The sequence below is a fragment of the Sus scrofa genome, chromosome 10, assembly GCF_054392235.1.
Source record: "Sus scrofa isolate SSC_HxYL_T2T_F1_AM1 chromosome 10, Sscrofa_HxYL_maternal_Yorkshire_Landrace_v2.0, whole genome shotgun sequence".
Taxonomy (NCBI): Eukaryota; Metazoa; Chordata; class Mammalia; order Artiodactyla; family Suidae; genus Sus; species Sus scrofa.
In genome coordinates this window covers 48,628,075-48,641,018 of record NC_139392.1, presented here as the reverse complement: position 1 = coordinate 48,641,018, position 12,944 = coordinate 48,628,075, and positions in this window count along the sequence as shown.

The window sequence follows — 12,944 nt, the reverse complement described above, 5'->3', positions numbered from 1 at the left end:
ATGATACAGAAAACTACTACAGCTCATCAATGAATTTGGTAAAGTTGCAGAACGCAAAATCAATATACAGAAATCTCTTGCATTCCCATACACTAACAATGAAATAGCAGAATAGAAATCAGCATAATGTGGAAATCAATTCAAGAACTCCTCTCTTCATCTCAACTCAAGAAGTTTCAAAATTAATAAAAGCAATGTTGTAAATTTAGGAGTCATTGCCTTGCAAAATATTTTACGCTGTTTTCCAAGTTATTTACCGTGTTTCAAAGCAAAATCATTTAATATGAACTCCAGTCTCTATACCTAAATCTTTTATTTTATATTTTTTATAATTTTTTTTATTTTCCCACTGTACAGCAAGGGGGTCAAGTTATCCTTACATGTATACATTACAATTACATTTTTTGCCCCACCCTTTCTTCTGTTGCAACATGAGTATCTAGACAAAGTTCTCAATGCTATTCAGCAGGATCTCCTTGTAAATCTACTCTAAGTTGTGTCTGATAAGCCCAAGCTCCCAATCCCTCCCACTCCCTCCCCCTCCCATCAGGCAGCCACAAGTCTCTTCTCCAAGTCCATGATTTTCTTTTCTGAGGAGATGTTCATTTGTGCTGGATATTAGATTCCAGTTATAAGTGATATCATGTGGTATTTGTCTTTGTCTTTCTGGCTCATTTCACTCAGGATGAGGTTCTCTAGTTCCATCCATGGTGCTGCAAATGGCATTATATCATTCTTTTTTATGGCTGAGTAGTATTCCATTGTGTATATATACCACCTCTTCCGAATCCAATCCTCTGTCGATGGACATTTGGGTGGTTTCCATGTCCTGGCTATTGTGAAGAGTGCTGCAATGAACATGCGGGTGCATGTGTCTCTTTTAAGTAGAGTTTTGTCCGGATAGATGCCCAAGAGTGGGATTGTGGGGTCACATGGAAGTTCTATGTATAGATTTCTAAGGTATCTCCAAACTGTTCTCCATAGTGGCTGTACCAGTTTCCCTTCCCACCAACAGTGCAGGAGGGTTCCCTTTTCTCCACAGCCCCTCCAGCACTTGTTATTTGTGGACTTATTAATGATGGCCATTCTGACTGGTGTGAGGTGGTATATATCTCATGGTAGTTTTGATTTGCATTTCTCTTATAATCAGTGATGTTGAGCATTTTTTCATGTGTTTGTTGGCCATCTGTATATCTTCTTTGGAGAAATGTCTATTCAGGTCTTTTGCCCATTTTTCCATTGATTGATTGGCTTTTTTGCTGTTGAATTGTATAAGTTGCTTGTATATCCTAGAGACTAAGCCCTTGTCCATTGCATGGTTTGAAACCATTTTCTCCCATTCTGTAAGTTGTCTTTTTGTTTTCTTTTGGGTTTCCTTTGCTGTGCAAAAGCTTTTCAGTTTGATGAGGTCCCATGGGTTTATTTTTGCTCTGATTTCTGTTGCATTGGGAGACTGACCTGAGAAAATATTCATGAGGTTGATGTCAGAGAGTGTTTGCCTATGTTCTCTTCTAGGAGTTTGATGGTGTCCTGTCGTATATTTAAGTCTTTCAGCCATTTGGAGTTTATTTTTGTGCATGGTGTGAGGGATTGGTCTAGTCTAATTGCTTTGCATGCAGCTGTCCAGGTTTCCCAGCAATGCTTGCTGAAAAGAACGTCTTTTCCCTATTTTATGTTCTTGCCTCCCTTGTCAAAGATTAATTGACCATAGGTGTCAGGGTTTATTTCCGGATTCTCTATTCTGTTCCATTGGTCTGTCTGTCTGTTTTGGTACCAGTACCACACTGTTTTGATGACTGTGGCTTTGTAGTATTTCTTGAAGTCTGGGAGAGTTATGCCTCCTGCTTGGTTTTTGTTTCTCAGGATTGCTTTGGCGATTCTGGGTCTTTTGTTGTTCCATATAAATATTACATTGTTCTAGTTCTGTGAAAAATGTCATGGGTAATTTGATAGGGATTGCATTGAATCTGTAGATTGCTTTGGGTAGTATGGCCATTTTTACAATATTGATTTTCCCAATCCAGGAACATGGAATATCTTTCCATTTCTTCACATCTTCACATCTCCTTTGATTAAAGTTTTATAGTTCTCGGCATATAGGTCCTTTACCTCTTTGGTCAGGTGTATTCCGAGGTATTTGATTTTGTGAGGTGCAATTTTAAAAGGTATGGTATTTTTGTATTCCTTTCCTAATATTTCATTGCTGGTATACAGAAATGCGACTGACTTCTGAATGTTAATCTTATATCCTGCTACGTTGCTGAATTTATTAATCAGTTCAAGGAGTTTTGGGTTGAGTCCTTAGGGTTTTCTAGGTATAGTATCATGTCATCTGCATACAGTGACAGTTTGATCTCTTCTCTTCCTATATGGATGCCTTTTATTTCATTTGTCTGTCTAATTGCTGTGACTAGGACTTCCAAAACTATGTTGAAGAGCAGTGGTGAGAGTGGGCATCCCTGTCTTGTTCCAGATTGGAGTGAGAAGGCTTTCAGTTTTTCCCCATTGAGGATTGTATTTGCTGTGGGTTTATCATAGATGGTTTTGATTATATTCAGGAATGTTCCCTCTATACCCACTTTGGCGAGGGTCTTGATCATGAATGGATGTTGGACTTTGTCAAATGCTTTTTCTGCGTCTATTGAGATGATCATATGATTTTTGACTTTTTTTTTTTGTTAATGTGGTGTATGATGCTGATTGATTTGCATATGTTGAACCATCCTTGTGAACCTGGGATGAACCCAACCTGGTCATGATGTATAATTTTTTTGATATGTTGTTGGATTCGGTTGGCTAAGATTTTGTTGAGAATTTTTGCATCTATATTCATCAATGATATTGGCCGATAGTTTTCTTTTTTGGTGGTATCTCTGTCTGGTTTTGGAATGAGGGTGATGGTGGCCTCATAGAATGTCTTTGGGAGTCTTCCTTCTTCTTCAACCTTTTGAAAGAGTTTAAGGAGGATGGGCACCAATTCCTCTTTATATGTTTGATAGAATTCACCTGTGAAGCCATCTGGTCCTGGACTTTTATTTGTAGGGAGTGATTTTATGACCTCTTCAATTTCATTTCTAGTGATCGGTCTGTTCAGTTGGTCTGTTTCTACTTCATTCAGTTTTGGCAGGCTGTAAGATTCTAGAAAATTGTCCATTTCTTCCTGATTGTCAAACTTGTTGCCGTATAGTTGTTCATAGTATTCTCTTATGGTTTTTTGTATTTCTGCAGTATCCATTGTGATTTCTCCTTTTTCATTTATAATTTTGGTTATTTGGGTTCTTTCTCTCCTCTTTTTAGTGAGTCTGGCCAGGGGTTTGTCAATTTTGTTCACCTTTTCAAAGAACCAGCTCTTGGTTTTATTAATTTTCTCTATTGTTTTTTGAGTCTCTATTTTATTGATTTCTTCTTTGATCTTTATAATTTCCTTCCTTCTGCTGACTTTAGGACTTTTTTGTTCTTCTTTTTCTAATTCATTTAGGTGGAGGGTGAAGTTGTCAATTTGGGATCTTTCTTCTTTTTTGAGAAAGGCCTGTATTGCTATAAATTTCCCTCTGAGCACTGCTTTCGCAGCATCCCATAGATTTGGAGAGGTTGTGTCTTCATTATCATTTGTTTCAAGGTAGTTTTTAATTTCCTTCTTGATTTCCTCATTGACCCATTGGTTTTTTAGTAGCATGTTGTTTAGTCTCCATGGAGTAGGTTTTTTCTCTTTGCTTTTCCCATGGTTGGTTTCTAATTTCATGGCATTGTGGTCAGAGAAGATACTTGAGATAATTTCTATGCTCCTAAGTTTATTGAGATTTGCTTTGTGTCCCAATATGTGGTCGATTCTTGAGAATGTTCCATGAGCACTTGAGAAGAATGTGTATTCTGATTTTTTTGGATGTAGTGTCCTGAAGATATCAATGAAGTCTAACTTTTCTATTGTTTCCTTTAGGATCTCTGTTGCTTTATTGGTTTTCTGTCTAGAGGATCTGTCCATTGATGTGAGGGGGGTATTTAGGTCTCCTACTATGATTGTATTCTCATCAATATCTCCCTTTATATCTGTTAATATTTGTTGTATGTATCTGGGTGCTCCTGTATTTGGGGCATATATGTTGACGATAGTAACATCCTCTCCTTGGATGGATCCCTTAATCATTAAATAGTGTCCTTCTTTGTCTTTCTTTATGCCTTTTGTTTTGAAGTCTATTTTGTCTGATATGAGCGTTGCGACTCCTGCTTTTCTGTCATGTCTATTGGCGTGAAATATTTTTCCCCACCCTTTCACTTTCAATCTATATGTATCTTTCGTCCTAAGGTGAGTTTCTTGTAGGCAGCACATTGAAGGTTTTTGCCTTTTTATCCACTCAGCCACTCTGTGTCTTTTGATTGGGGCATTCAGTCCACTGACATTTAAAGTGATAATTGATAGATGATTATTTATTGCCATTTGAACCTCGTGTTCCAGTTGATTCTATGGTTCTCCATTCTTCCTTTTTTTGAGTGTATTTTTTTTTCATTTTTTGCAAATGTAATATTTGGTTTTGGCTTGTGGTTGCCCTGTTTTTTAAGTATGCTAACCCCTTCCCATAATTGTGTGTTTTAGCCTGATGGTCCTGTAAGTTCAAACACTTCATTACTATATTAAAATTAAGAACAGAAACATACAAACAAACAAATAAAAAGGGTTATTTACCTCCTGACATCCCTTGCCCACATTTTATGGTTTTGATGACTCTTTTTTATTTTTTTCTTTTTAATTTTATTTTGTTTGAAGCATGTTCATGATTAAATCTGTATGCTGGCTTATTTGAGTGACTGCTCTCTGTAAATCTTTACTTTTTAAAGAATTGAATTTGTGGTTATTTTTCCAAAAGCACAGCAATCCCAAAATAAAAAAAAGTAACTAAAAATTTTTAAAAAGAGAAATTAAGAAAACAATCCCATTGACCAGTGTGTCAAAAGAATAAAATATCTAGGAAAAAACCTACCTAAAAAGGCAAAAGATGTGTCCTCTGAAAAGTATAGAAAACATTGTTGAAAGAAATCAAAGGTAATACAAACATATGGAAAGAAATATCATGCTCCCAGATTGGATAAATTAATACTATAAAATAAGTATACTAATAGACTACCCAAGGCAATCTACAGACTCAATGCAATCACTATCAAATTGTCAGTGGCGTTTTCACATAATGAGAACAAAAACATTAAATTTATATGGAAACACTACAGACCCAGAATAGCCAAAGTAATCCTGAGAAAGGAAAACAGAGCTGGAGGAATCAGGCTCTCTCCAACCTCAGGTTATACTACAAAGCTATGGTTATTAAAACAGTATAGTACTGGCAAAAAACAGAACTATAGATCAATAGAACAAGATAGAAAGTCCAGAGATAAACCAACACAACTATGGTCAACTAATCTGACAAAGGAGGCAAAAATATACAATGGAGGAAAGACAGTTCCTTCAATAAGTGGTGCTGTAAAAACCGGACAGCTACATGTAAAAGAATGAAATTAGAACACTCTCTAACATCATACTGGTCTTCTGTATATTATTGGGTTGAATTGTTTTTGGTTTTTTCTGATATTGAGTTTTATGAGCTATTCTTATAGTTTGGATACTAACCTCTTATTGACCATATAATTGGCAAAAATCTTTTCCCATTCAGAAGATTGTCTTTTCTTATTGCAGCACAAGACATGGCAACAACCTAAATGTCCATCTACAGATTAAGAAGATGTGACACATATACACAATGGAATACTACTCAGCCATAAAAAAGAACAGAATAATGCTATTTGCAGCAACACTGATGGAACTAGATACTCTCATACTAAGTGAAGTAAGTCAAAAAGAGAAAGGCAAATCCCATATGATATTACATATATCTGGAATCTAATATATGGCACAAATGAACCTATCTGCAGAAAAGAAATAAAGTCATGGACATGGAAAACAGACTTGTGGTTGCCATGGGCGAGGAGGAGGGAGTGGGATGGCCTGGGGTGTTGGGGTTAGTAGATGCAAATTTTACATTTAGAGTGGAAAGCAATGAGATCCTGCTGTATAGAATAAGGAACTATAATCACTTGTGATGGAACATGATGAAGGATAATGTGAGAAAAATAATGTATATACATATGTATGACTGGGGCACTTTGCTGTACAGCAGAAATTGACAGAACATTGTATATAAACTATAATAAAAAATAAAAAAATCAAATAATCTCCCCCCACAAATATTGTCTTTTCATTTGGTTAATGGTTTCCTTTGCTGCTGTGCTCAGGCTCTTTAAATTAAAGAAAAAAATTTCAGTTATGCATGTGGCATGTGGAATGTCCAGGGCCAGGTATCAAACCCATGCCACAGCAGCGACAATGCAGGATCCTTAACCCCCTGGGCGACCAGGGAATTATTAAGCTTTTAAGTTTAATTAGGTCCCATTTGTTTATTTTTGCTTTTGCTTCCTTTGCCTTAGGATACAGACACAAACAAACAGACAAACCAAAAAACCCAACAAATTCCATAGTGCTGCAATTTACGTCAAAGAGTGTTCTGCTTATATTACCTTTTAGGACTTTTATGGTTTCTGGTCTTATACTGTTAAAAAATATGATGTTATCATGAATATTTTCTCAGGTCAGTCTCCCAAAGCAATAGAAATTAGAGCAAAAATAAACCCATGGGACCTCATCAAACTGAAAAGCTTTTGCACAGCAAAGGAAACCCAAAAGAAAACAAAAAGACAACTTTCAGAATGGGAGAAAATAGTTTCAAATGATGCAATGGACAAGGGCTTAATCTCTAGAATATATAAACAACTTATACAACCCAACAGCAAAAAAGCCAATCAATCAATGGAAAAATGGGCAAAAGACCTGAATAGACATTTCTCCAAAGAAGATATACAGATGGCCAACAAACACATGAAAAAAATGCTCAACATCACTGATTATAAGAGAAATGCAAATCAAAACTACCATGAGATATATACCACCTCACACCAGTCAGAATGGCCATCATTAATAAGTCCACAAATAACAAGTGCTGGAGGGGCTGTGGAGAAAAGGGAACCCTCCTGCACTGCTGGTGGGAATGGAAACTGGTACAGCCACTATGGAGAACAGTTTGGAGATACCTTAGAAATCTATACATAGAACTTCCATGTGACCCCACAATCCCACTCTTGGGCATCTATCCGGACAAAACTCTACTTAAAAGAGACACATGCACCCGCATGTTCATTGCAGCACTCTTCACAATAGCCAGGACATGGAAACCACCCAAATGTCCATCGACAGAGGATTGGATTCGGAAGAGGTGGTATATATACACAATGGAATACTACTCAGCCATAAAAAAGAATGATATAATGCCATTTGCAGCACCATGGATGGAACTAGAGAACCTCATCCTGAGTGAAATGAGCCAGAAAGACAAAGACAAATACCACATGATATCACTTATAACTGGAATCTAATATCCAGCACAAATGAACATCTCCTCAGAAAAGAAAATCATGGACTTGGAGAAGAGACTTGTGGCTGCCTGATGGGAGGGGGAGGGAGTGGGAGGGATCGGGAGCTTGGACTTATCAGACACAACCTAGAATAGATTTACAAGGAGATCCTGCTGAATAGCATTGAGAACTATGTCTAGATACTCATGTTGCAACAGAATAAAGGGTGGGGAAAAAACTGTAATTGCAATGTATACATGTAAGGATAACCTGACCCCCTTGCTTTACAGTGGGAAAATAAAAAAAAAATATGATGTTATAAAGTGTTCTAATTTAATTATTTTGCATATAGCTCTCTAGTTTTCCCAGCACCTCTTATCTTTTCCCTAGTGTATATTTTTGCTACCTTTGCTATAGACTAATTGACCAAATCATTGGATTTACTTCTGGGCTCTCTATTCTGTTCCATTAATCTATGTGTCCAATTTTGTGCTAGTACCATTGAGATGATGACATGGTTTTTATGCTTCAGTTTGGTAATGTGGTGTATCACACTGATTGATTTGTAGCTATTGAAACATACTTGCATCCCTGATTGTTCTGTATGATGCTTTTAATGTATTTGTTAAATTTGGTTTCCTATATTTTATGGAGGATTTTTGCATCTATGTTTATCAATGATATTGGCCTATAATTTTTTATGTGTGCTATCTTTGTCTGGTTTTTGTATCAGGATGACGCTGACCTCACAGAGTGAGTTCAGGAGTATTCTTTCCTCTGCAATTTTTTACAGTAGTTTGAGAAGGCTAGGTATAATGTCATCATGTGTTTGGTAAAATTCACCTGTGAAGCCATCTGTTTCTGGACTTTTGTTTGTTGGGAGTTTTTTGATTACTGATTCGATTTCATAACTGGTCATTCATCTGTTCATATTTTCTATTTCTTGCTGGTTCCGTCTTGGAATATTTTATATGTCTAGGTATTTGTTCCTTTTTTTCTAGGTCTTCCATTTTATTAGCTTATATTTGTGCATGGTAATCTCATGATCATTTTTATTTCTATCATGCCAGTTGTAACTTTTTCAATTTTTCATTTGGGTTTTCTCTCTTTTTTTTCCTTGATGAGTGTGGCTAAAGGTTTTGATTTTTGATTTGGGCCTTTTCTCTTCTTTTCCTTGATGAGTCTGGTTTATCAACTTCATTTATCCTTTCAAAGAACCAGCTCTTAGTTTCACTGATCTATTATATTGCTCTTTATAGTCTCTATTTTACTTATTTCTGCTCTGATGTTTGTTTATTTCCTTCTATTAACTTTGGATTTTATTTTTTTTCTTCTTCTTCTCATTCTTTTAGGTGTTAAGGTTAGGTTATTTTGGATTTTTCTTATTACCTGAAGCTTGTATTGCTATAAACTTCCCTCTAGAACTGCTTTTGAGATACTTCATCTCACATGTTTTGAATCATTGTGTCTTCATTTTCATTTGTTTCCAGGTATTATTTTTATTTCTTCTTGATTTATTCAGTTACCCATTGGTTGTTGGGCAACATATTGCATAGCCTCCATGTGTTTGGGATTTTTGCTTTTTTGTCCTTGTATTTGATTTCTAGTTTTATGTTAAAAATACAAACATGGTGTTATGGTTAGAAAAGATGATTAATATGATTTTAATCTTCCTAAATTTACTGAGATGTGTTATGTGGCTTGGCATGTCATCCATCCTGGAGAAAGTTCTACATACACTTGAAAACAATATGTATTCTGTTTCTTTGGGATGGAATTTCTAAATATATCTATTAAGTCAGTGTTTCCCTTTTTGCTTTTCTGTATGGATGGTCTCTCCATTAATGTAAATAGGGTGTTAAAGTCTCCCACTACTAATGATTTACTGTCAATTTTGCCCTTTATGTCTGTTAATATTTGCTTTATGTATTTAAGTGCTTCTATATTGGATGCATATATATTTACTGTTGTTGTATCTTCTTGGATTGACCCCTTGATCATTACACAGTATCCTTCTCTGTCTCTTTTTAGAGCCTTAACATGTATTTTTCTAAGTATGGCTCCCCTGACTTTCTTTGAATTTCCATTTGGGGGATGGAAAGGGATTCCCATCCCTTCACTTTCAGTCTCTGTGTGTCTTTAGAGCTGAAATGAGTCTCTTATAGGCAACATATTTGTGAATCTTGTCATTTATCCATTCAACCACTCCACGTTTTTTGATTGGACAACTTATTCCATTTAAATTTAAAATAATTATAGATAGGTATAATTGTCATTTTGCTAGTTGTTTGGGGGTTGTTTTTGTTATTGTTTGTTTCCTTCTTCACTTTTTTTCCTCCCCTTGTTCTTTGATGACTATCTATAATGCTATATCTGGATTATTTTCATGTGTGTGTGTTTATGTATTTATTATATAATTTGATTTGCGGTTATTGTGAAATTTATAGCAATCTATATATATGCTTTTTTTTTTTTTTTGCCTGTTCTGGGGCCAGTTCCCATGGCACATGGAAGTTCTCAGGCTAGGGGTCCAATCAGAGCTGTAGCCACCAGCCTATGCCAGAGCCAGGGCAACACAGCATCTGAACTGCATCTGCAACCTACACCACAGCTCACGGCAATACTGGATCCTTAACCCACTGAGTGAGGCCAGGGATTGAACCCAAAACCTCATGGTTCCTGGTCGGATTTGTTAACTGCTGCACCACGACGGGAACTCCAATCTATATATATGCTTGATTATTTTAATTTGCTGACTCTTACATTTAAATGCATTTTAACAACCCTGCATTTGTACACGTTTAGTATTCTGGACATTATATTTTACATCTTTTTGTTTTGTGTATCTCTTAACTAGTTATTGCAGATACCGATGATTTTACTACTTTTGTCTTTTAACCTTCCTACTAGTTTACACATGGATGATTTACTACATTTGCTGTATTTTTGCCTTTACCAATGTGCTCTTTCCTTTCATAATTGTCATGTTTCTAGTTGTAGTCTATTATTTTCCACTTAGAGAACTCCTTTTAACATTTTTTGTAAAACCCAAAAAATAAAAAGGGGTTCCCATCGTGGCTCAATGGTTAACAAACCCGACTAGTATCCATGAGGATGCAAGTTTGATTCCTGGCTCCACTCAGTGGGTTAAAGATCCAGCGTTGCTGTGAGTTGTGGTATAGGTCACAGATGCAGCTCAGATCCTGCATTTCTGTGGCTCTGGTGTAGGCTGGTGGCTACAGCTCTGATTCAGCCCCTAGCCTGGGAACCTCCATATGCTGTTGCAACCCTAAAAAGACAAAAAGACAAAACAAAAACAAAAACAAAAACAAACAAAAAAACCCCACAAAGCATTTTTTGTAAAGCTATTTTCATGGTGCTAATTTCATCTTTTAGCTTTTGCCAATCTGTAGAACTTTTGATCTCTCCATTAAATATGAATGAGAAGCTTGCTATGTAGAGTATTCTTGGATTTAGGCTTTTTTCCTAGCCTCCAGAATTTCTGTTGCAAAGTCAGTTGATGGCCTTATGGGAGTTCTTATTGCACTTCCCTTTCTGCTTCTAATATTCTCTCTTTATCTTTAATTTTTGCCATTTTAGTTACAATGTGTCTCATTGGGTTCCTCTTTGTGTTAATGCTATATGGCACTCTCTGTGCTTCTTACACTTGGATCAGGAATTCCCAGATTAGTGAAATTTTCAAATATTATGTCTTCAAATATGTTCTCTGCCCCCCTTCTCTCTCCCTGGTCCTTCTGGAACCCCTGTAATGAGAATAATAATATACTTGATGCTTTCTCAGAGTCTCTTAAAACTGTTTCATTTCTTTTTATTCCTTTTTTCCCCATTTAACTTCAGTGATTTCCACTACCCTGTCTTCCAGTTCATTTATCTCTTCTTCTTCTGTTGATTCCCTTTAGTGTGTTTTTCATTTCAGTTAATGTAGCCTTCATCTCTGTTTGGTTCTTTATGTTTTCTCTTTATTAAAAACTTCTACATGCTCACTCTGTTCTTCCAAACTTCTCCTGAGTCCTTCAAGTATCTTTATGATCATTATCTTGAACATTTTACTGAACAGATTGCCTATCTAATCCACTTAGTTCTTCTGGGGTTTTATCCCATTCCTTTATTTGGAACATTTTCCTGTTGTTTCTGTTTGCCAAATTTGCTATTTTCATTTCTCCTGTTTTGGTACATTGCTCATGCTTCCCCAGTGTTGGAGAAGTGTCCTTTCATAGGAGATGTCCTATGCATCCCAACAGTGTGCTCCCCTCTGGTCACCAGAGCTGTATGATATGGGATGCCCCCTATGTGGACTGTGTGGGTTCTTTTCTGGTGATGGGTTTACTACTGTTGTGGTCCAGTGGGTGTGGCTTGCCTCTGGTCCAGGGCTATGGGCCCTGTGTCTTCCCAGGTCTGGTGCTGGCTCATTCATGGGTTGAGCTGAATTCTGGAAGGGGTGATTGCAGAATTGGAAGTCTTGGATCTAGTGTTGGGGCCATTTCCTAACACAGTTGGCTGTCTGGAATTGGGTGTCCCTAAGCTGATGTTGGTCTCTTGGTGAAAGGAGCTGGATCCCACAATGGCTGAATGATAGGTCACCTCCTAGTAGGTGAAGCTGGGACCCAGGGGTCCCAGGACTAATGCCAGCTCATTAGTGAACATAGCTGGGTTCCCCAATCCCTGGATCTAGTGTCCTGGGTGTCCTGAAGTTGGTATTGGTCCTCTGGTTGTTTGGGCTGAATCCTGGGGCAGATGGCTGAGGAGCCTAATGTGTCCTACAGCTGCCATTGGCTTGCTGGTAAGCAGGACTGTGGTCCAGGTGGTACTGCTCCTGATGCTAGCCTTTTGGTGCATGTTCTGGGTTCTGATATGGTTAGCTGCAGGGTTATGATGGTTATAGGACTGGTGTCCACCCATGATTGCTGGTATCATGACTCCTGGGGTCCCAAGGCTGGTGCCTTCACACTGGTGGGTGGGGCAAAGGCCCAGGTAGTCCTGGGGCTAGTGCTGTTGGGTCCAAGCTTCTCTGCCTGTAGAGCCCTTGGGGTTTAGTGTCAACACATTGGTGTGCAGGTATAATCCTTGGGCCTCTGGTGGACAGGATGGTTGTGGGTTTAGGGGGTTTTATGACAGCTGACCTGCTTGTGAAGGGGCGGTGTCTGTCCATCTGGTTACTTGCTCTGAGGAGTCCTAGTCCTGGTGCTCACAACCTGGTGGGTGGGTCTGTTCCTGGAACTAATAAACCAGAAGGAGGATTCTAAAAATAGTTCCTGCCAGCACTAGTGTCCATGTGGTAGAACAAGCTCCCCCAAATGGCTGTCTTCAGTGTCCATGCCCTCAGAGTGAGCTCCACTCGCCTCCTGCCTCTCCTGGAGGCTCTCCAAGATCAGTGAGCTCTGACTCAGGATCCTTTTAAATTATTGCTTCTGCCCTGGGTCTTGGAGCATGTGAGATTTTGTGTATATCCTTTAAGAGTAGAGTCTCTATTT